Source organism: Heloderma suspectum, chromosome 3 (genome assembly GCF_057233095.1).
Source record: "Heloderma suspectum isolate Gila_16-S chromosome 3, 16-S_ref, whole genome shotgun sequence".
In the NCBI taxonomy this organism is placed as follows: Eukaryota; Metazoa; Chordata; class Lepidosauria; order Squamata; family Helodermatidae; genus Heloderma; species Heloderma suspectum.
In genome coordinates this window covers 198,541,907-198,564,529 of record NC_139460.1, presented here as the reverse complement: position 1 = coordinate 198,564,529, position 22,623 = coordinate 198,541,907, and the positions used below count along the sequence as shown (strand labels likewise).

Sequence of the window (22,623 nt, the reverse complement as noted above, 5' to 3'; positions counted from 1 at the left end):
GGGAGCCAACCTGGATGGATTCTGGGGGAGACGGAGGTGAGTGCTCTGTTCTGCCATGGGCCCCAAAGGGGCTGGATTCTTGGAATCCAGCCTCATTGGGGTCTGTGGCTGAATTCTCCAACATCGAACATCCCTAGATGGCTTTTATTTTTACTCCAGAGTAGGTACAAGACTGGGATCCTACCATGGGGGTAAGGGGGCTTTAACTCTTTCCCCCTTACTTTAGCTCCAATCCAGATAGCCCCCTTCCCCGTGCTTGCAGTTTCTGTTGTAAAATAGTGATCCATGAAGCAAAAGGGTCTATATTTTGCAGTAGAAATCTCAAACATGCCCGCTGATCCAGATCAGGCCTATAGTGGGGGGAAAGGCTTAAAGCCCTCCTATCCCCCACACTAGGGCCCTCATCCAGAATGGGGCCCCTGTGCCTCTTCTAGAGTAATAATGGAAGAAAGATGTTCCTGCTAGCTATGTCTTTAAAGCAGGGATGGGCAACTTCAGAGTGTCCGGGGCCCATTCCCCCCCCCCATGCATCTCTCTGCCACTGAGATTATTGCCAAATTTCAGCAGCAATTTGGTGGTGAGGGAAAAAAAGCCACATTTTCCCTTTAAAATAAGGCACACAGGGAGCCTGTGCCTTGTTTAAATGCAAAATTGTGCTCATGAAAGCCCTAGGGGAGCACGGTTTTGTATTAAAACAAAGTGCACACTCCCCACATGCCTTGTTTTAAATGGAAAATGTGGGCTTTTTCTTGCTGCTGCAGCTGCGTGCTGCCAAAATTTGGTGGCATTTTGGTAGCATGATGACAATTGGGGGGTGGCGAGGCCTGCAAAGAAGCCTGAGGGCCACATGTGGCCTGCAGGTTGTGTGTTGCCCACCCCTGCTCTAAAGGAAAGTCTGTTTTGGCCCAGAGTGAGAAGGCACTGAAGTGATTGACTCACACTTGAAAGCTGTATTAATATTTGGTTGTATTCTATTACAAATATTTATTTATTTGATGACATTTATATGCCACTGTATAACAAGCAATGCTCAGAGCTGCTCACACAATAAAGCAAGTTAAAACACCTTAAAAACAAAAAAGAATACAATAAAAATTTAAAAGGCCTCAGGGCAATAAAACCACAATAATAAAAATAAAAAATGCCTGGGAGAAGAGAAACATATTTCCCTGGCACTGAAAAGATAACAGTGCAGGTGCCAGATGAGCCTCCTTGGGGAGGACATTCCAAAAATTGGGTGCCACAACCGAGAAGGCCCCCGCTCTTATAGCTCATGTCATGATTCAGCAAAGGAGGGTCTCCAAAGATGACCTAAGGGTCTGGGCAGGTGCATAGGTGTTAAATAAACCAAATATTACTTGTGTAGTTTCATACTGACAGTCCCCACCATGGGGTATGGTATCCCTGATCAGCTTTTCATTGTCAGGGGTGGCTTTTCGTAGAAAAATAGTTCCCTATCTCTGTATGAAGAGGTAAGTAGAAAGCCAAGTCAGAGGTTGGGATGTCTCTCCATAACCTAACCAGAGACTTTATGAGTCCTTAGACATGACCTTCAGCGTTTAGTAATTTAAGAGAAATTCAAGTCTGACTGGTCATGCATTCAGAAGAGCCAAATAATCTATCAAGCTTCAAGGTGACAATTGAAGTGGCAAATACGAGTGGAATGACTTTTCCAATAACACGATCTTCAGCACCTCCTGGATTCTAGGTGCACCTGTTCAAATGAAATGAGAAAAAAGATCCCACAATAGATTTAGAAATATACAACTGGCAATTACAATATACGATCACCCCTCCGACCCATGCAACCCTCTGGAGAACGTCTGTTTGCTTCAGACCCAGCTGCACTGGTGTCAGTGGGAGTTTATTGTTGTCCTTAGCAGAGCTAGGCATGTGTCCTGGAAAGAAGAATGCATTTTTAAGGACATTTCAAATGCACTTGCAAATAATTCATAAAATATAAATGTCAGAGACTAATGGCCGTGCCTGGCAGCACAGAATGCAAAACATGACTTTTAAAGGCACCCCTCTAATTCTGTCTTCGAAACAAACAATTTTGTATTAGTGGTGTTCAGCACCCAGAAGGACAAAGTGGGACACCTCTGTTTCCTTTCCAACTTCTAAGGCAGCGTTCCCCAACCTGGTGGCCTCCAGATGTGTTGGACCACAACTCCCACCTTCCCCAGCAATGCCCCTGCTGGCTGGGGATGATAGGCATTGTAGTTCAACAGGTTGTGGGAGGCTGTCCAAAGGTGTGAATTGGGTAGAAAGAAAACAGCTAGCTAATGGCTACTCCATCAGCCTCAAATACTTTGCAGAGAGAACTGGTCTGACAGCCCCAGAGATGTGTAAACCAGACATTCTGTCCATTCTTGACTAAGTAATGGTTCAACACTTAGAGAGTGCTTGTTTCACATCAGCCTTCCTTAATGTGAACAATGGGACGACAACAAAGAGTCTTATGGCACCTTGTTGTTGTTGTTCAGTCATTAAGTCGTGTCCAACTCTTCGTGACCCCATGGACCATAGCACGCCAGGCCTTCCTGTCCTCCACTCTCTCCCGGAGCGTGCTCAAGTTCATGTTCATTGCATTGGTGATGCTGTCTAGCCATCTCATCCTCTGCCGTCCCCTTCTCCTTTTGCCTTCAATCTTTCCCAGCATCAGGGTCTTTTCCAGGGACTTTTCTCTTCGCATTAGGTGGCCAAAATATTTGAGCTTCAGCTTCAGTATCTGTCCTTCCAATGAGCAGTCAGGGTTGATTTCCTTTAGGATGGACTGACCTGACCTCCTTGCAGTCCAGGGGACTCATAAGTGTCTTCTCCAGCACCACAGTTCGAAAGCATCAATTCTTTGGTGCTCAGCCTTCCTTATAGTCCAGCTCTCACAGCCATTCGTTGCTACTGGGAAAACCATAGCTTTGATTATACGAATCTTTGTCGGCAAGGTGATGTCTCTGCTTCTTACTATGATGCCTAGGTTTGCCATAGCTTTCCTCCCAAGGAGCAAGCGTCTTTTAATTTCATGGCTACAGACACCATCTGCGGTGATCTTGGAGCCCAAGAAAATGAAATCTGTCACTGCTTCCATTTCTTCCCCTTCTATATGTCAGGAAGTGATGGGACCAGATGCCATGATCTTCGTTTTTTTAATGTTGAGTTTCAAACCAGCTTTTGCACTCTCCCCTTTCACCCTCAACAAGAGGCTCTTTAGATCCTCTTCGCTTTCTGCCATTAGGGTGGTATCGTCTGCACATCTGAGGTTGTTGATAATTCTCCCAGCAATCTTAATTCCAACCTGTGATTCATCCAACCCGGCATTTCTCATGATGTACTCTGCATATAAATTAAATAAGCAGGGTGACAATATACAACCTTGTCGTACTCCTTTCCCAATTTTGAACCAATCAGTTGTTCCATGTCCAGTTCTTACTGTTGCTTCTTGACCCTCGTACAGGTTTCTCAGGAGACAGGTAAGGTGGTCTGGTACTCCCATCTCTTTCAGAATTTGCCACAGTTTGTTGTGATCTACACAATCAAAGGCTTTAGCGTAGTCAATGAAGCAGAAATCGATGTTTTTCTGGAATTCTCTTGCTTTCTCCATGATCCAGAAAATGTTGGCGATTTGATCTCTAGTTCCTCTTCCTTCGAAACCCAGCTTGTACTTCCAGTAGTCCTCGGTTCACATACTGCTGAAGCCTAGCTTGTAGGATTTTGAGCATCACCTTGCTGGCATGTGAAATGAGTGCAATTGTACGGTAGTTTGAACACTCTTTGGCATTGCCCTTCTTTGGAATTGGAATGTAAACTGACCTTTTCCAGTCTTGTGGCCACTGTTGAGTGTTCCAGATTCGTTGGCATATTGAGTGCAGCACTTTAACAGCATCATCTTTTAGGATTTTAAATAGCTCAGCTGGAAGACTGTCATCTCCACTAGCTTTGTTGTTAGTAATTCTTCCTAAGGCCCACTTGACTTTACTCTCAAGGATGTCCGGCTCAAGTTCAGTGACTGCACTATCATGGCTATCAGGGACATTCAGATCTTTCCTGTATAGTTCTTCTGTGTATTCTTGCCACCTCTTCTTAATCTCATCTGCTTCTGTTAGGTCTCTGCCTTCTTTGTCCTTTATCATGCCCGTCTTTGCACAAAACATTCCCTTGAGAACTCTGATTTTCTTGAAGAGATCTCTAGTCTTTCCCATTCTGTTGTTTTCCTTGATTTCTTAGCATTGTCCATTTAAGAAGGCCTTCTTGTCTCTCCTTGCTGTTCTCTGGAACTCTGCATTCAGCTGGATACATCTTCCCCTTTTCTCCCTTGCTTTTCACTTCCCTTCTTTCCTCAGCTACTTGTAAAGCCTCATCAGACAGCCACTTGGCTTTCTTGCATTTGTTTTTCTTTGGGATGGATTTCGTTGCTGCCTCCTGAACAATGTTATGGACCTCTGTCCATAGTTCCTCAGGCACTCTGTCTATCAGGTCTAATCCCTGAAATCTATTCCTCACCTCCACTGTATATTCACAAGGGATATGATTTAGGTCATACCTGAATGGTTTAGTGGTTTTCCCTACATTCTTCAATTTAAGCTGAAATTTTGCAAGAAGCAGCTCATGATCTGAGCCACTGTCAGCTCCAGGTCTTGTTTTTACTGACTGTATGGAGCTTCTCCATCTTTGGCTGCAAAGGACATAATCAATCTGATTTCGATATTGACCATCTGTTGATGTCCATGTGTAGAGTCGCCTCTTGTGCTGTTGGAAACAAGTGTTTGCTATGATCAGAGTGTTCTCTTCGCAAAACTCTATCAGCCTTTGTCCTGCCTGCTTCATTTTGTACACCAAGGCCATGCTTGCCTGTTATCCCAGTGATTTCTTGACTTCCTACTTTAGCATTCCAATCCCCTATGATGAAGAGGACATCTTTTTTTGGTGTTAGTTCTAGAAGGTGTTGTAGGGCTTCACAGAACCGATCAACCTCAGCTTCTTCGGCCTCAGTGGTTGGGGCATAGACTTGAATTACTGTGATGTTGAATGGTTTGCCTTGGATTTGTACTGAGATCATTCTGTCATTTTTGAGATTGTACCCCAGTACTGCTTTTCCCACCCTTTTGTTTACTATGAGTGCTACTCCATTTCTTCTAAGGGATTCTTGCCCACAGTAGTAGATATAATGGTCACCTGAATTAAATTCGCCCATGCCTGTCCATTTTAGTTTGCTGATTCCCAAGATGTCAATGTTCAATCTTGCCATCTCGTGTTTGACCACCTCCAGCTTACCTTGATTCATTGATCTGACATTCCAGGTTCCTAAACAATATTGTTCTTTACAGCATCAGACTTTCTTTTCACCACCAGACACATCCACAGCTGAGTGTCCTTTCGGCTTTGGCCCAGCCGCTTCACTCTTTCTGGTGCTAATTGGAAATTGCCTCTGCTCTTCCCCAGTAGTATATTGGACACCTTCCGACCTGAGGGGCTCATCTTCCGGTGTCATATCTTTTAGCCTTGTGATACATTCGTTATCGTTCCATGGGGTTTTCTTGGCAAGAATACTGGGTTGCCATTTCCTTCTCCAATGGACCACATTTTGTCAGAACTCTCCGCCATGACCTGTCCATCTTGGGTGGCCCTGCACGGCATAGCTAATGACTTCACTGAGTTATGTAAGCCCCTTTGCCACAACAAGGCAGTGATCCATGAAGGGGTATGGCACCTTAAGGACTAGCAAATATATTGTGGTGAAAGCTTTTGTGGACAACTGTGGTCCACATAAGCTTATGCCATAATACATCTGTTAGTCTTTAAGGTGCCACAGGACCCTTTGTTGTTTTAATGTTTTTGCTACAACAGACTAACATGTCTACTCCTCTGAAATGGTTACTTAGAAAGGGGAAAGTCTATACCACCTTGTCTTCCACTTCTCTACAAAGCTCTTTGACAGGGGCATTTTCCAGCATATGCTAAAATACCATTTAACATCGTCATCTGGAGCAGCCCCCGCCCCCAATGATTGAACCGTGGATCCCAACCGTCTGTTCCCGTGGGGAATCTGGGGGGGGGAGGCGATCCGTTGCTCTCCCCCCCTGGAATCCTCCAGAGTGGCTCTGCTCTGCTCAGATTCTGGGGGGGGGACTGGCTTGGGGGAGCTTACCTTCCCTCCTGCCAGCCAGACCCATTCGCCTCCTCCCTGTCCCTGCTGATTGCCTTAAAAAAAAGTCTTTTTTTTTTAATGGTGATCGGGAGGATGTGCCCATAGACTTATACGCAAATAAAGTAATGAAACTTGTGTATAAGTCTATGGGCACATAGACTTATATGCAAGATTCATGACTCTATTTGCATATAAGTCTATGGGCACATCCTCCTGATCACCATTTTTTTTAAGACTTTAAGACTTTTTTAAGACTTTTTTTTTTAAAGGCAATCGGCAGGGAGAGGGAGAAGGCGAACAGCTCTGGCTGGAAGAAGAAGCTGAGTGCCATTCCACCTCCAGTCCTCCTGGAACAGAGGTAAGTGGTCTCGATCCGCTGCAGATTCCTGAGGCCGGATTCCAAAGAACAAATCCCTGTGGGACCCCAGTATTTACTTCCCTCCACTGGGAGAATTAGAGAATTTACCATTGATTCCTGCTCTCTGCTTTCTGTTCTTTGACCAGTTACTGATCCATAAGAGGACCTGTCCTCTTATTCCATGACTGTTAAGTTTGCTCAGGAGTCTTTGGGGAGGGACTTTGTCAAAAGTCTTTTGGAAGTCCAAGTAATAATGTCTACCAGATCACCCCTGTCTACATGTTTATGGACACTCTCAAAGAACTCTAAAAGGTTAGTGAGACAGGACTTATTTTTGTAGAAGCCATGCTGATCCTTTTCAGCAGGGCTTGTCCTTCTATAGGCTTAATAATTTTAAATTTAATAATGCCTTCAACCAATTTACCCAGAACAGACAGTAAGCTAACAGGCCTGTAATTTCCCAGGTCCCCCCTGGATACCTTTATGAAAATTGGTGTTACATTGGCCATCTTCCAGTCCTCTGCTATAGAGGCTGATCTTAGGAACATGTCTCATATTTTGGTTAGAAGGTCAGCAATTTCATATTTGAGTTCTTTGAGAACTTTAGGATGGATACCATCTGGGCCTGGTGATTGATTTGCTTTCAATTTATCAATAAGATTGAGAACTTCATCCTGGTTTTCTGCTTCTGATATATTTAAAGAATTCTTTACTGATGGCCTTGGTATTGTTAGCGATATGCTCCTCAAAATGCTGTTTTACATCTCTTATTGTCTGCTTGCATCACCTTTGTACAAGCTTGTGCTCCCGTTTGATTTCCCTCACCTGAGCAAGTCTTCCATTTTCTGAAGGAAGCTCTCTTTTCTCTAATAACTCCCATAACGCTGCTCCTTAACCATGCTGGTGACCTCTTGGACTTGTTGCTACATTTCCTAACCTGTGGTATACATTTTAGCTGGGCTTCTGTTATTGTGGTTTTGTGGTTTTGAGTGATCTCCAAGCATTCTGAAGGGATTTAATTATATTGACTCCCCCTTTTAACTTCCTTTTCATCACTTCCCTCATTTTAGAGAAGTTTCCTCTTTCGAAGTCAAATGTGACTGTGTTGGACTTCCTGGGCAATTTTCCAGTTAAATATATGTTGAATCTGATAGCACAGTGATCACTGCTTGGTTCCATGACCAACTGTTCTAGGGCACAATTGTTTAGGGCATTGATAAATTTAACCTCTTTGTCTTGGCTGGAGCATGCATTTACGCAATCAATGTGGAGCTTGTTGAAGTCAACTATTATTACAACATTTCCTTGTTTGGAGGCCTCCCTGATTTCGTTTTCCCTCTCAAGGTCTCTCTGAGCATTCTGGTCTGGGGGACGAAAGCATGTTCCTAGCACTAAATTAGTTTTGGAGCCTGGTATTGTCACCCACAGAGCTTCTGTGGAAAAAAAGCCTACCCCTTTTAGGTGTTCTAGTCTGCTTGACACTATGCCCTCTTTGACATACAGGGCAACACCTCCCCCAGTACTCCCTTCCCTGTCCTTCCTATACAGTTTATATCCAGAGATGACCATATCCCACTGCTTCTCTCCATTCCACCAGGTTTCTGTAATGTGCCCACTATATCCAGGTTTTCCTTTAAAACCAAGCACTCCAACTCTCCCATTTTGGCACGGGGGCTTCTAGCATTTGCATAGAAACACCTATACATGATATCCCTCCCCAGATGCCTCTGGCATGTGCATCTTTTGCTATGGGATGTTGGCCCCTTTGATTGGCTGTTATGTTCTACCATGCACTCCTGGCCTATTTCCTCCCCTTCTGCATTTGGGCAATCAAAAACATTTTCATCTTCATCCCTGTGGGATGATACTTGAATGTGTCTAAAGGAGTCTTTATTTAATAAAGCACCACTATTGTGTAAGAAGTATAGACATTGAAGGAGCAGAATGATCCCCCCCCCCCGACATACACACACACAGTGATACAAGTTTCTGCGCTTATTCTTAAAAGCTACATCTTGGCGATCCATTATTTCAGTTAAAAATATGGGGGGAATTGTTTATGGCTTTTTCCATTATTCCCCTGAAAGACATTTGGCTCCTACTTCTCTGCAACACTGCTACATTATCAGAACATGAAATCAAGCATAAGAATCTTCATAAAGCTGTCCTGGCAATCAATAAAGATCTAATAATAAAAAAGAGAGGACTAGTAGATGCTGGATATTAATTATTGGAACACCCGCAAATGCACAAGAATTGAGCTTCAGTACTACTAATAGGGTTCCAGTTTAATAGTGTCACTAGTAGGCTTTCAAGGGCAGTCATTCATGCAAAGGAAAGGGATGGTAATGGCAAAGCACAGCTAGAAGATGTAAATAATAATGAGTCTGACGTACTGTATGTTGCCTGGATTTGGAAGCAGAGCAGGCCTCATTGCTTTGAGCATTTTCTCGCTTTTCTCTACCTAGTTAGCTGAGTTCTCAAGACAACAAAAATACTCAGTGCTATAACCGTAAAGTGTGTGTATGTGTGAGTGTGTGTAGGATGATAGAGCAGGACTCCCCAAATATACGGTGGCTGCTGAGGCACAGTTCTTTCCCCGCAGAATTAGAATTCATATTTCCACAATGGAAGCTGGAGGCTTCATTCCTACAGCCCCCAAACTGCTTACTTTTATATTGAGTGAGAGTAAGCATTGCCTGTCCTCAGACAAGTTTACCTTCTGCATTTCCAGAGAAGGCACGCCCGGAGAGCAACCATGAAGAGGACCACTAGGGATGGCATGGAAGTCCAAAAGGGGGGTGGAGTCCGATGGACTCCCCCCATCCAGCCTCCCAGGCACCGCTCATTGAGTCCTGGGGCGCTGATGGACTTGGCTTGGCTGCCAAGCGTCCCAGAGCTTGGCAAGTGGCTGGGGGCGCCGTGACACCCTAGCGCTTTTGCCCAGCAGCTGGCCATGCCGGGACCCGTCCTGCTTCTACCAGCTGTCAAGGGCTTAACAGCTGGCACAGGGTGGAAGGGCTGAGGCAGCACCACAGCACTTTTGCCGTGGCCTCCTTGAGAAGAGGCCAAGGTGAGAGGGCTGGGAGGGGTGGCTGTGCTGGGACCTGTCCTGCCACTGCCAGCTGTCAGGGGCTTCCCTAACATCCAGCGTGGGGAGGAAGGGCCTCGGTGGTACCCAGTGCTCTCACCCTGGCCTCCTCCCAAGGAGGCCAGGGTGAGTGCTGGGGGCTGGCCGTGCCAAGAACTCAGCAGTCAAACCCTTGTGTGCCCACAAAGTACAAGGGCTTGATGGAGTCCTTGGCATGGAGAGGAGGGGCAGCTCGCTTGGTGGGCGGGGCGAGCAAGGGGGCTCATCAAGTGGGTCTGGGCCATGCAAGCTAGGGGGGCAGTTTGTTGAGCTCCCCCTGACCAAGACGGAGATGGGTCTGTCCATCCCTAGGGACCACAGTACAGGGGAAGGGTTTTTTTTTAACACTCCCCCACAGTAGAGAGTGGTACCTCTGATGTCAGCGGGGCGGTAAATCCGCTCTGGGTTTCAGTCAGAACCACTCAGAACTCTAAACAAGCTATCCAAGGTCAGCACTGTGGATAGCCCCTTTAGAGTTCTGAGTGGTTCTGACTGAAACCCAGAGCGGATTCACCGCCCCACTGACATCAGAGCCACCAGGTCGGAGTCCGTCCATCCCTACCAGCCATTAGGCAGAATGAAGCCACTGCCTCAGGTGTGTGTGTGGCAAAGGTGTTGGAGGACAGAGTTGTGTGTGCCACAAAGTCTGTCTTCTGCCCCATAAGCTATCCTGCTGCCCTCAGATGCAGTGGAGGATGCTGTCCTGACACCAGTGTGAAAGTAAGATTCAGCTGCTTGTACTTCCAGACCAGGATCCCAGTTCCATGTGGATATACCCCTGCCCTCATGAATCAGTATTAACCATGATTGTAGGGTTAAAGTTGTTATTGTTGGAACTGCTGCTGAAATTTCAAGCTCTCATTACTCAGATGGAGTGCTCCTGCTAAAAAATGTGAGCAAAACACATTGCTGCTGCTCGTGTTCCATGTGCCTGAACTTTCTCTCCTTGGTAGCACAGCATTTAAAAGCTGAACGTACATGACTGTGTTAGGCTTCAAGCACAGAGCCAATGAGAAGCTGCAGGGGTGTCATTATGCCTGGCTTGCTGCCCTTGCTAAGCCTCTGAGCAAGTTACCATCTAATTTTTTCCCATACTGAAAACATGGCATAATTAATATCTTGACAGTTGTTAAAACAATATTACAGGATCTTTGATGCCCATTTTGTGACTATGTCTAAGTTGCTTTCAGGGCATTGCCAATTATACCATTGCAAAAATTGACAGTAGAGGGTATATAAACTTGGAATTTCCCCTTTGTATCTGGACATTGAACTAAGTTATTGGTATCCGGTTGACCTGTTTTCTTTACTGAATCTGGCTGAGTTAGTAGACTTATGACTACACTAGCATTCTGCACACAATCAAACATGCAGAAGGGGGAGCAAGCTAATGTTTTGAGGAAGCTAGACAAGAACTTTGTAGTCTCTATCCAGCATGAACACAACAAAAAGAGGAATTTCCAAGCTTCACCCAGATACAACTAAGTCTGATGCCACCTAGTGACTAAACTATCAAATGGCACCATCCACAGAGCTGATAGAGTGGGCTTGCTTCCTATCACTCCCTCTGCTGCAGGCTGATGGAGTAGCTCCTGCCAAGTGACAGCTGAGGGAAGGTACAGCCTGATTGTGCTGGTCTCTCAGCAGTATCTGAATGTCTCCCAGCTTTGAATCTGGCAAGCATGCAGAGAAAGAGAAGTATAATCAATCTCCCAAATAGTAGTACTAATGAATTCATGCCCCTTCATGGATCACTGCCTTGCTGTGGAGAAGGGGCTTGCGTAACTCTGTGAAGCCATAAGCTATGCCGTGCAGGGCCACCCAAGATGCACAGGTCATGGCGGAAAGTTCTGACAAAATGTGGTCCACTGGAGAAGGAAATGGCAACCCACTCCAGTATTCTTGCCAAGAAAACCCCATGGAACGAACGCATCACAAGGCTAAAAGATATGACACTGGAAGATGAGCCCCTCAGGTCGGAAGGTGTCCAATATACTACTGGGGAAGAGCAGAGGGAATTTCCAAGTAGCACCACAAAGAATGAAGCGGCTGGGCCAAAGACAAAATAGGGGTGTACGAAACCCCGCTTAGTGTAGTGTAGTGGTGAGAGTGACGGACTGGGAGCCGGGAGATCTGGGTTCTAGTCCCCACTTGGCCATGGAAGCTCACTGGGTGACTTTGGGCCAGTCACAGACTCTCAGCCCAACCTACCTCACAGGGTTGTTGTTGTGAGGATACAATGGTGAGGAGGAGGATAATGTAAGCCGCCTTGAGTTCCTTGCGAGAGGGAGAAAGGCGGGGTATAAATGCAATAAATAAATAAATAAATAAATACCTGGCTCCTCTGGGTTCCGCTGGGGAGGAGGTGCTCCATCCCTCCCCCCGGAATCCTCGCTGGGGGGGGAGGCACTCTGCACCTCCCCCCAGAATCCTGGCCGGCCGGCTCCGCTCCGCGGGGATTCCGCGGAGCCGCCGGCCGGCTCCGCCAGCATCCAGACATCCGGCCACTGGCTAGCAGGGACGCAAATTGCAGCGGCCGTAGCCACCGCCGTTTGCGTCCCTTAATTCAGCCATGATAGGCTACGTAAAGACTTACATAGCCTATCACGTCTGGGTTAAAAAAACAAACGCCTATTCCTTATTTTTGGCCATCTTAGTCTACGTAAATATTTACGTAGACTAAGATGAAGACAAGAAAGGGGAACGCAAATAGTGTAGCGGATGCTATTTGCGTTCCCCTTTATTTTCACCATCTTAGTCTACGTAAATATTTACGTAGACTAAGATGGTGAAAATAAGGGGGAATGCAAATAGCGTCCGCTACGCTATTTGTGTTCCCCCTTGTTTTCGCTGTCTTAATCTACATAAATATTTACGTAGACTAAGACAGCCAAAAATAAGGAATGCAAATGCGGCGGCCATAGCCGCCGCCATTTGCGTATGTGGTTTTTTTTTTTAACCCAGTCATGATAGGCTACGTAAGTTTATGTAGCCTATCATAAATGGGGGGGGGGAACAGACTGCAAATGGTGGCGGCGGTGGCAGCCGGTCGGAAGACCAGCCGCCGCCGCCACCGCAGCCTCCGCTGGAGCTGCCGCCGTCCGGAACATCCGCCCCAGGTAAGTCTCGTCCCGGGGGGGATCCACAGGGGGTGGCGGGGGGGTGGCAGGCCGTTCTGCCACAGAGTTCGGGGGAGCCGAATGCACTGGCATTCGGCCTCACCGAGATCCGTGGCGGAATTCTCTGACATCCCTAAGCCAAAAGGACACTCAGCTGTGGATGCAAAGAGGATCTAAAGAGCCTCTTGTTGAGGGTGAAAGTGGAGAGTGCACAAGCTGGTTTGAAACTCAACATTAAAAAAACTGAAATCATGGCATCTGCCCCATCACTTCCTGGCATAGAGAAGGGGAAGAAATGGAAGCAGTGAGGGATGTACGAAAGTCACTTACCTTTTCGCAGCCTTGCTTCGCGGTGGGGTGGGAGGCGCTTTGCTTCTCCCCCCGAAATTCAGGCCGGGGGGGAGGCGCCCCGCCTCGCCCGGCCGAAATTCAGGCCGGGGAGAGGCGCCCCGTCTCCCTGGCCACGAAGGAAAAAGTGGGAAACAAAAATTAAAAAAAACCCGTGATAGGCTACGTAACGATTAACGTAGCCTATCACAGCTAGATTTCCAAAGTCAGCCGTGATAGGCTACGTAAATCGTTACGTAGCCTATCACGGGTGACTTTGAAAAAAAAAAAGCGCGTATGCAAATGGTGGCACCCTATGGGCACCGCCATTTGCGTTCCTTATTTGGTCCCGGTAGTCTATGTAAAGGTAGTCTATGGTTTTTTTTTTTTTAACTTTACTTTTTTTTCTTTGCAATGGCGGCGGTGGCAGCCGGTCGGGAGACTGGCCGCCGCCCCCGACGAACCGCCGACGAACCACCGCCGGGACCCGCTGCCGAGAGGGACATTTGGCTACGGTAGGTCCCATCCGGGGGGGGCAGGGGGCCGGCGGAGAATTTCCCCACCAATTTCGGGGGGCCGAATGTGTTGGCACTCGGCCCCCCGAAGTTTCGGGGAGAAATTCTCCCCCATCCCTAGCAGTGACAGATTTTATTTTCTTGGGCTCCCAGATCACCGCAGACGGTGACTGTAGCCATGAAATTAAAAGACGCTTGCTCCTTGGGAGGAAAGCTATGGCAAGCCTAGACAGCGAGCAAAGTAAGAAGCAGAGACATCACCTTGCTGACAAAAATTCGTATAATCAAAGCTATGGTTTTCCCAGTAGCAACATATGGCTGTGAGAGCTGGACTATAAGGAAGGCTGAGCACTGAAGAATTGATGCTTTAGAACTGTGGTGTTAGAGAAGACTCTTACGAGTCCCCTGGACTGCAAGGAGGTCAAATCAGTCCATCCTAAAGGAAATCAACCCTGAGTGCTCATTGGAAGGACAGATACTGAAGCTGAAGCTCAAATATTTTGGCCACCTAATGCAAAGAGAAAACTCCTTGGAAAAGACCCCGATGCTGGGAAAGATTGAAGGCAAAAGGAGAAGGGGACGGCAGAGGATGAGATGGCTAGACAGCATCACCAATGCAATGAATATGAACTTGAGCACACTCTGGGAGAGAGCGCAGGACAGGAAGGCCTGGCGTGCACTGCTATGGCCCATGGGTTCACGAAGAGTCGGACACAACTGAATGACTGAACAGTAACAAATGAATTCATGATTCAGCCTGGTTGCATCATGGCACAATCGTACACTAGTGTGTGCATTATCTGGATGGTTTTTTAAAGATTACAGTCCTATGCACCGGGGTGGGCAAAGCATGGCCACATGCACCTCCTCCAGCCTTTAGTGTGACCCCCACTGTCCCTGGCTGCCAAACTATGGTGGCATGGTAGTGGTGGTGGAAACCCCCCCGAGGTTCATGAAACTGAGCTTTAACCTGAGTTAAATTTGGCCCTTTTCAGCCTCTGTTACATTGCACCACTGAAATTTGGTGGCAAAACTGCAGATTGCTTCTCCACTGGTGTGGAATTTCAGAGTGTAGGCAGAGATGTGGTGCCCGGACAGCTCCAAGGGTGGTAGAAATTGGTCCCCAGACATGCTAAAGTGCCCCACACCTTATGAGCATTTCTACACCAGGCTAAAATCCTGCAACTTTACTGGGGCTTTCTGTTTCCATTTTCTTTGCAGGTTTACAATGAGCTCCTTTAGACAGCAAGCACGTGATGTGGAATTGAAAACTTCCTTTCTCAGCAATGCTCTATATGTTCAACGAAACAGTGCCATCTACTGACTGAATTGTAGTGCTACACTGGCATTACACACCGGCGATATCCTGCATTGTTGTATTTTATTCTAGCTTATCTCCAATCTTTTTGAAAGCAGGATAAATGGGGAAATGATGTAGTTTGGCAGCAAAAACACAATGACTTTTTTTTAAAGTGTAAATTCACTCCTGTTTCATTGTTCAAATAATTCAGGAGAAAACAGCACAAAGCTGTGGATTAAATACATCAGTGGGGCTGCAGCTGCAACTTTTCCTGGCTGCCACTTGCAAAGCTCTAGGACAGCCTTTCCCAACCTGGTACCCTCCAGATGGGTTGGTCTACAACTCCCATAATTCCTAACCAGCATGGCTATGTAAAGACAAACAAAAGACACATATTTTGCTCAATATTCACTTTATTATTCAACCTTGTTTTAGGACAAAGAACATGGCTGGGAAGGAAGAACAATCTGAAATTAAATGAACTAGGCTGAAAGAATCTGAATGGCAGATTTTTAAGATCCCTTTTTGATCTTCAGGGGAATAGAATTGATAACCTTGGAATAAGCTGTTGTTTTTTGCAGGAAACAGACATAGGTGCCACAATTAACACACCGCCTTCCTGACAGGAACAACGATGTTCAAGAGGGTGATTTGGCAGTCATGCCAGGAATATTCATGATTTCCCAAAGCTGCATGTTTGCTGCCACAGATCGGTATACTGTACTCACAAGAGCCTTGGGAAAGTATTGTTAGGGCTTTTTAGTTTAGAAAAAACAGTGAGTAAGGGGCAACATGGTAGAGGTGCATGAAATTATGTAAGTTGTGCAGAAAGTGGTTAGGGAAATGTTTTTCTCCCTCTGCATTAATACTAGAAACTGGGGTTATCTAAAAGCTCAATGGTGGGAGATTCAAGACAGATAAAAAGAATTTCTTCTTTACACACCTCAACTATGAAATTCACTACCACAAAATGTACTGATGGCTGCCTACTTGGACAGTTTTAAAAGGGGGTTAGATGCATTTATGGGGAATAAGGCTATCGGCGACTGCTAGCTGTGATAGTAATATCATTATATGCTACCCCAGTATCAGAGGCAATATGCTTCTGTATTCCAGTTGTTGGGGAACACAAGCACAGGGGTGGTATTGTGCACATGTCCTGCTTGTGGGTTTCCCACAGAATCTGGTTGGCCACTGTGTGAACAGAATGCTGGACTAGATAGGTCTTAGTTAGGTCTGATCCAGGATAGCTCTTTTTCTGTTCTTAAGGAAGGAGGGAAGGAAGGAAGGAAGGAAGGAAGGAAGGAAGGAAGGAAGGAAAAAATACAAAAATACAAAAATAAATCCTGGTACAATGTGAAGTAGTTAGCTGCCTTTGCCCTTTATATGGAGAACTCAGTGGCAATAGCTGAGCATGAAGCACAATAGCAAGCCAGGGTTCTCTGTGCTGTAAATGAGAACTTGATTAGCAGTAGCCTGAGGATAACCTGTGAAATAGCTATGTGCAAAAGCTAGGTCAGTTCTTTAAATTGAATCATGATGGGAAAGAGGACAATAGTCAGCCAGGTATGTCCAAGCTACAAATGGGGAACTAATGGGCAATAACTGGGCATGAAATGATATAGTCAGACACTGAGCAATAATGAAAATCTGATATCTATGAACATTGTCCTGAACATTGGTTGCTCATGTTTCAAAAGCAAAAAGATCCATTGGTAGTGTTGGTGTGTGTGTGTGGGGGGGGATGGAAGGTGAGCCTGCTCATCAAATGATGTCTAGTCAGCAGGCCTTCTTGTCAGTGGCCTCTTTGTGACAAGTTAAGAATGCATAAGAACAGAAGAAGAGCCATACTGGATCAGACCAAGGGTCCATCTAGTCCAGCATTCTGTTCACACAGTGGCCAACCAGCTGCCCACAGGAAACCCACAAGCAGGACATGAGTGCAACAGCACCCTCCTGCCCATGTTCCCCTGCAACTGGTGTATATAGGCATACCACCTCTGGTACTGGAGGTAGCACATAGCCATCAAGCCTAGTAGCCATTGATAGCCTTCTCTGTGAATTTATCTAACCCCCTTTTAAAGCCATCCAAGTTGGTGGCCATCACCACATCTCATGGAATTCCACAGTTTTCCCACGTGCTGTGTGAAGAAGTACTTTCTTTTATCTATCCTGAATCTACCACCAATCAGCCTCATGCGATGACCCTGGGTTCTAATATTATGAGAGAGGGAGAAATATTTTTCTCCACAACATGCATAATTTTCTACATCTCTATCATGTTTCCCCTTATTCACCTTTTTCCTAAGCTAAAGAATCCCAGATGTTGTAACCTTTCCTCATAGTGGAGATGCTCCAGCCCTGTGATAAGTTTAGTTTCCCCTTTCCACACTTTTTCCAACTCTACAATATCCTTTTTTAGGTGCGGTGACCAGAACTGTATGGAATACTATAAATGTGGTTGCACCATAGATTTGTATAAGGGCAGTGTGATATTGGCAGTTTTATTATTAATTCCTTTTCTAATTATATCTGACATGGAATTTGCCTTTTTCATAGCCACTACACACTGGGTTGACATTCATCAAGCTGTCCACAACAACCTCAAGATCCCTTTCTTGGTCAGTAACTATGCTAGCTCAGATCACATCAGTTTATATTTGAAGTTGGGATTGTTTTGTTCAGTGTCCATCCCTTTTCACTTGCTTACCTTGAGCCGCATTTGCCATTTGGATACCCAGTCTCACAGTTTGGAGAGGTTCTTTTGGAGCTCTTCACAATCCCCCTTTGTTGGAACCACCCTACATAATTCAGTGTCATCAGCAAAATTGGCCACTTCACTGTTCACTCCTAATTCCAGATCATTTATAAATAAATTGAAAAGCACAATACAGATCCCTGTGGGACCACACTGTTTCCCTCCACTGTGAGAATTTGCCATTTATTCCTACTCTTTGTTTTCTGTTCTGTTTCAGTTACTGATCCATAAGAGGACCTGTCCTCTTATTCCATGACTGTTAAGTTTACTCGGAGTCTTTGGTGAGTAACTTTGCCAAAATCCTTTTCAAATCCAAGTAAATAATGTCTACTGAATCACCCCTGTCCACATGTTTATTGACACTAGGGGTGGATGAAGGTCCCTTACCTTTCGCCGAAGCTTGTTCGCGGTGGGGGGGAGGCGCTTCGCTGCTCCCCCCGCAAAGTTCAGGCCGGGGGGGGAGGCTTCCCACCTTGCCCCGGCCGAAATTCAGGACGGGGGGGGGGAGGCTTCCCGCCTCGCCCCGGCCGAAATTCAGGCCAGGGAGGAGGCTTCCCGCCTCGCCCGGCCGCGAACTCGAAAGTTTAAAAAAACAAACAAAAACGCCCCCGTGATAGGGTACGTGACAATTAACGTAGCCTATCATGGCTAGATCTGCAAAGTCAGCCGTGATAGGCTATGATAATCATCACGTAGCCTATCACAGGTGACTTAAAAAAAAAAAAAGCACGTACGCTAATGGCGGCCCCCATAGGGAGCCGCCATTCGCATTCCTTATTTGGTCGCTGTAGTCTACGTAAAGATTTACGTAGACTACGGCGACCAAATAAGGAACGGGAATGGCGGCTCCCTATGGGGGCCGCCATTATCCGTACGCGCTTTTTTTTTTTAAAGTCACCCGTGATAGGCTACGTGATGATTTACGTAGCCTATCACGGCTGACTTTGCAGATCTAGCCATGATAGGCTACGTTAATCATCACGTAGCCTATCACGGGGGCGTTTGTTTGTTTTTTTTCTTTCATTGGAATGGCGGCGGCGGCGGCAGCCGGTCGAAAGACCGGCTGCCGCTCCCGCCCCGCCCGAACAGCTGCCGAACCGCCGGCCGGACCCGCCGCCGGGAGGGACATTCGGCGAAGGTAAGTCCCGTCCCGGGGGGGGTGCGGGGGCAGGGGGGGTTTGGAGGATTTCTCCCCAAAACTTGTTCGGGGGGCCGAACACGTTGGTGCTCGGCCCCCCGAAGTTTTGGGGAGAAATTCTCTGCCATCCCTAATTGACACTCCCAAAGAACTCTAAAAAGTTAGTGAGGGAGGACTTACCTTTGTGGAAGCAATGTTGATTCTTTTTCTGCAGGGCTTGTCCTTCTATATGCTTACCAATTTTATATTTAATAATGCTTTCAGCCAATTTACCTGGAACAGACATTAAGCTAAGGAGCCTATAATTTCCCAGATCCCCCTGAATCCCTTTTTAAAAATTGGCCATGCTCCTCCTTCATCCTTGATGGAGCAGATGACACTTCACTGAAATTTGGAAGTGTACATGAATGCTGTGCTTGTGCATGCATGCGCACGCACACACACACACACACACTCACTCACACGCACATGCACCAAAGAACACAGATGCTACTATTACTCAGAGAAACACCAGCTTACAAACATATATAACACTGAGGCAAATTGGGAATGGGATGAAGTGAGGGGAAGTGACTCATCTACTCACTAAGTAACACTCAAGACAGAGGGGTTCATCACATGGAACTTTTATCCTGCTATTGAGTTGGCTCTCTCTCAGACGTTTGCAGGCTCTTTACATGATGCCAGTAACTTCCAAGTAGGGATGTCAGAGAATTTCTCCACGAATCTCCGGGAGGCTGAATGCCAATGCATTTGGCCCCCCGAAATTGTTGGGGAAATTCTCCGCCCCCCCCTCCCAGGATGGGACTTACCTCGTGCGAATGTCCCTCTCGGCGGCGGGTCCTGGCGGCGTTTCGGCGGTGTTTCAGTGGCGGCAGGGGCAGCTGCCGGTCTTCCGACTGGCTGCCGCCACTGCCGCCATTTCCCTGTAAAGTAAAAACAAAAAACAAAAAACGTGATAGGCTACATAACGATTTACGTAGCCCATCATGGCTAGATTTTCAAAGTTAGCCATGATAGGCTATGTAAATCTTTACGTAGACTATCACGGCTGACTTTGAAAAAAAAAAAAAGCGCGTACGCAAATGGCAGCGCCCGTGGAGAGCCCATGGAACAGGAGCACCATGGAACAGGAGCACCATGACCTCCCCATGAAATTCTCCTATAGCAGAAGAAACTGCTGTGTCTGCCTCTGTGGGTGTACGTTTTCAGTTGTTGGGGGCACAGTCAGGATGATGAAGGCAACGAGGATGGGAGCAGGGTTGCACAGAAGGAGACTGAGCAGATTTGACAGGTTCAAAGGCAAGAATCGCCTGCCGCTTGCAACTCCTGCCTCTGCATTTCTCAGCTAGAGGGAGAAGAGGGTAAAATGCCTCCCTACAATGAAGCCAGACACATCTGATCCCCCACCCCACCAAGCTCAGAAGCAATGTCCTCTGTTGTTTCAGAGCATCCCATTAAGTTCAATGGGGCTTACTCCCAAGTAAGTGTGCCGAGGGTTGCAGACTTACAGCACAATCTTACATTTTATGTCTACTCAGAAGTAAGTCAAAGGTTTCCTGGGGGCTGTGAGAAAACAGTACAGCAGAAGTTAAGCTATGAAAACACACATGCCAGGGAGGGAGGGAGGCACTCCCTCAGTTCAAACCATGTGGCTGCCCTGTAAAGAAGCCCTTCCTAATCCTGAAACAGAAAGCAGGAAGCTCCGGAAAGGATGTGGCTTTGTGCAGGGGGGGAGGGGGTTGCTTAATGTAGAGACACCCAGATACAAACAAACAGTAAGAATAAATCAGAATTAGGATGGAAGGGATTGGATTTTAGGAAAGGAATTAGTCTAGACTGGAATTAGGGATGTACGAAAGTCACTTACCTTTCTGCGGATTCTGTTCATGGTGGGGGGGGAGGCATTCCATCTCTCCCCCCGGAATCCTCGATGGGGGGGAGGTGATCCGGTCCTCCCCCCGGAATCCTCGATGGCCGGCTGTGCTCCGCAGCTGGAGCTAACGCCTTCCGGAACATTGTGCCGCGGAGGGCTCTGGGTAAAAAACAAACAAAACGTGAGCCAACTCAGTTAAGGGAGCGGGGGGTGTCATCTCCTCATCAAATATACCCATGTGAATTGGTTCCAAAGGGCAGGAGAACAGACAATTATTTGCCTTTTCATTATTTTCCAAGTTTGACTAATTTGAAAGTGAGAACTTTTGGTATTAAAAAGCAAATGAACTCTGCCCTTGACCTGGTAGCCATCTGCTACCCTAGAAAATTATTCAGTGACATGCTGAGAAATCATCATTTCACACACACACACACACACACACACGCACTCACTCCTCCTATGAGTGCTAACAACCCCTGGTATATTTATTTCCACCCTTTGCCATGGGAGATTTAGTCAAGGGGAAGAGAGAACGGTCAGTTTCTGATGATGACCTTTAAATATCATCTGGAGCACAGTCCATTTGAGGGATGTAGCAAGTGAGCAAGGTATGATTGCAGTGACATTAAGACAGGGTTGCCAGATGTCCAGGGCTGTCCTGGAGAGAAGAGGAATTGACAGTCTTGCCCCGGTGTCCAGGACAACCATCATCCTTAGACGTATCATCCTAGGACTAAAATAGGAACAATATTACAATCAAATAGTCTAAAATAGTAAAGTGCTAATGTTGTCCCTTACAGCCTGTCATCCCATCTCTTCACCCTGTCTCAGGGCTAATATTTCTTTTATTCCATAAGGCGAGAAAGAGGATGTGAATCTCCTGTTCTTCCCTTCACTCTCTCTATGACCTGAAAGGGCACAATGGTTATATTGTTGAAGGGTTGCTTTGCACATTAGGTGGAAGTGGTGACAGTGGATTATTATTCTTTCTCTAGAGGGACTACAGTAACCAGGCACCAAACATAAAATAAAAGATACAGGCGTGCCTAAGGGACTAGGCAGACACAGAGAGAGGGGAAAGTGTAGAGGAGGGGCTTCATTTTGAAAATGAGTTTTTGACTAGGGATGGGCAAAACAGTCAATTTTTGGTCCATGTCACTTTCCCATGTGCTCACCTGTAAATCAGTTCTGTCCCATTTCCACATCAGTCTCTGAATTTTTAAAAGAAATACTACACAGTCATTTTCTCTCAAAATACACATGTTAAAGAACTCAATTGGATTGTTCAGGAAATGCAAAGGTTGTTGTTGTTGTTGTTGAATTAAATTGATGGGTCATTCCCCACCACAGGTGGTGAATAACTAAGTTCGATCCTCACATTAATCCACTAGATGCTGATTGGTCAGTTCATATCGGAATGAACAAAGATAGAATTCTTCAAGCATCTCTATTTTTGCCCGATGTTTAAATCAACTTGGGACCATACCCATGCTGGTGTTCTTGTTGGGAGAAGCGGGTGGGATTGCTGCCACTTAGCATGCCTTGGGTCCTCTGCCTGGTGCTTGGATCTAGACTGGCTTTTTCCCCATTCTGCTGCATGGAATTCTTCTGAGTAGTCTGCAAAAGGAGAATTGACACATCACCTCCATGGCGACATCTATGAGCAGTGCAGTCCTGGGTATTGTATTATATGATGTTTATTGGTCATTGTTATATTGTGTTATGAGTGTATTTTAACATTTCTTAATATGTTTGTATGTAAACTGCTGAGAGGTTTTATTCTATTAAGCAATATATAAATATTATTAATAAATAAAAAATATCTTCTCATGGAGAAGATGTGTGATGGATTTTAGGCAGTTACAACTTTTCATGTAGGGGCTGTGAAAAAAAAGCAGCAGCTCTCAAAATGTTTTGTTTTGCACAACTACTACAAGTTGCAGGAGTTTTCCTTTGC

General features: G+C 46.1%; 1 long non-coding RNA gene across 1 annotated transcript; it reads right to left on the bottom strand.

Moving 5' to 3' along the window:
- Window positions 1-955: 955 nt before the first annotated feature.
- On the bottom strand, window positions 956-20,775 carry LOC146350609 (uncharacterized). Its single transcript, XR_014788865.1, has 4 exons — window positions 20,661-20,775; window positions 19,603-19,716; window positions 17,605-17,695; window positions 956-1,714 (listed from the first exon to the last, which is right to left on the bottom strand). It is a non-coding gene; the product is annotated as an uncharacterized LOC146350609 (long non-coding RNA).
- Window positions 20,776-22,623: the final 1,848 nt, after the last annotated feature.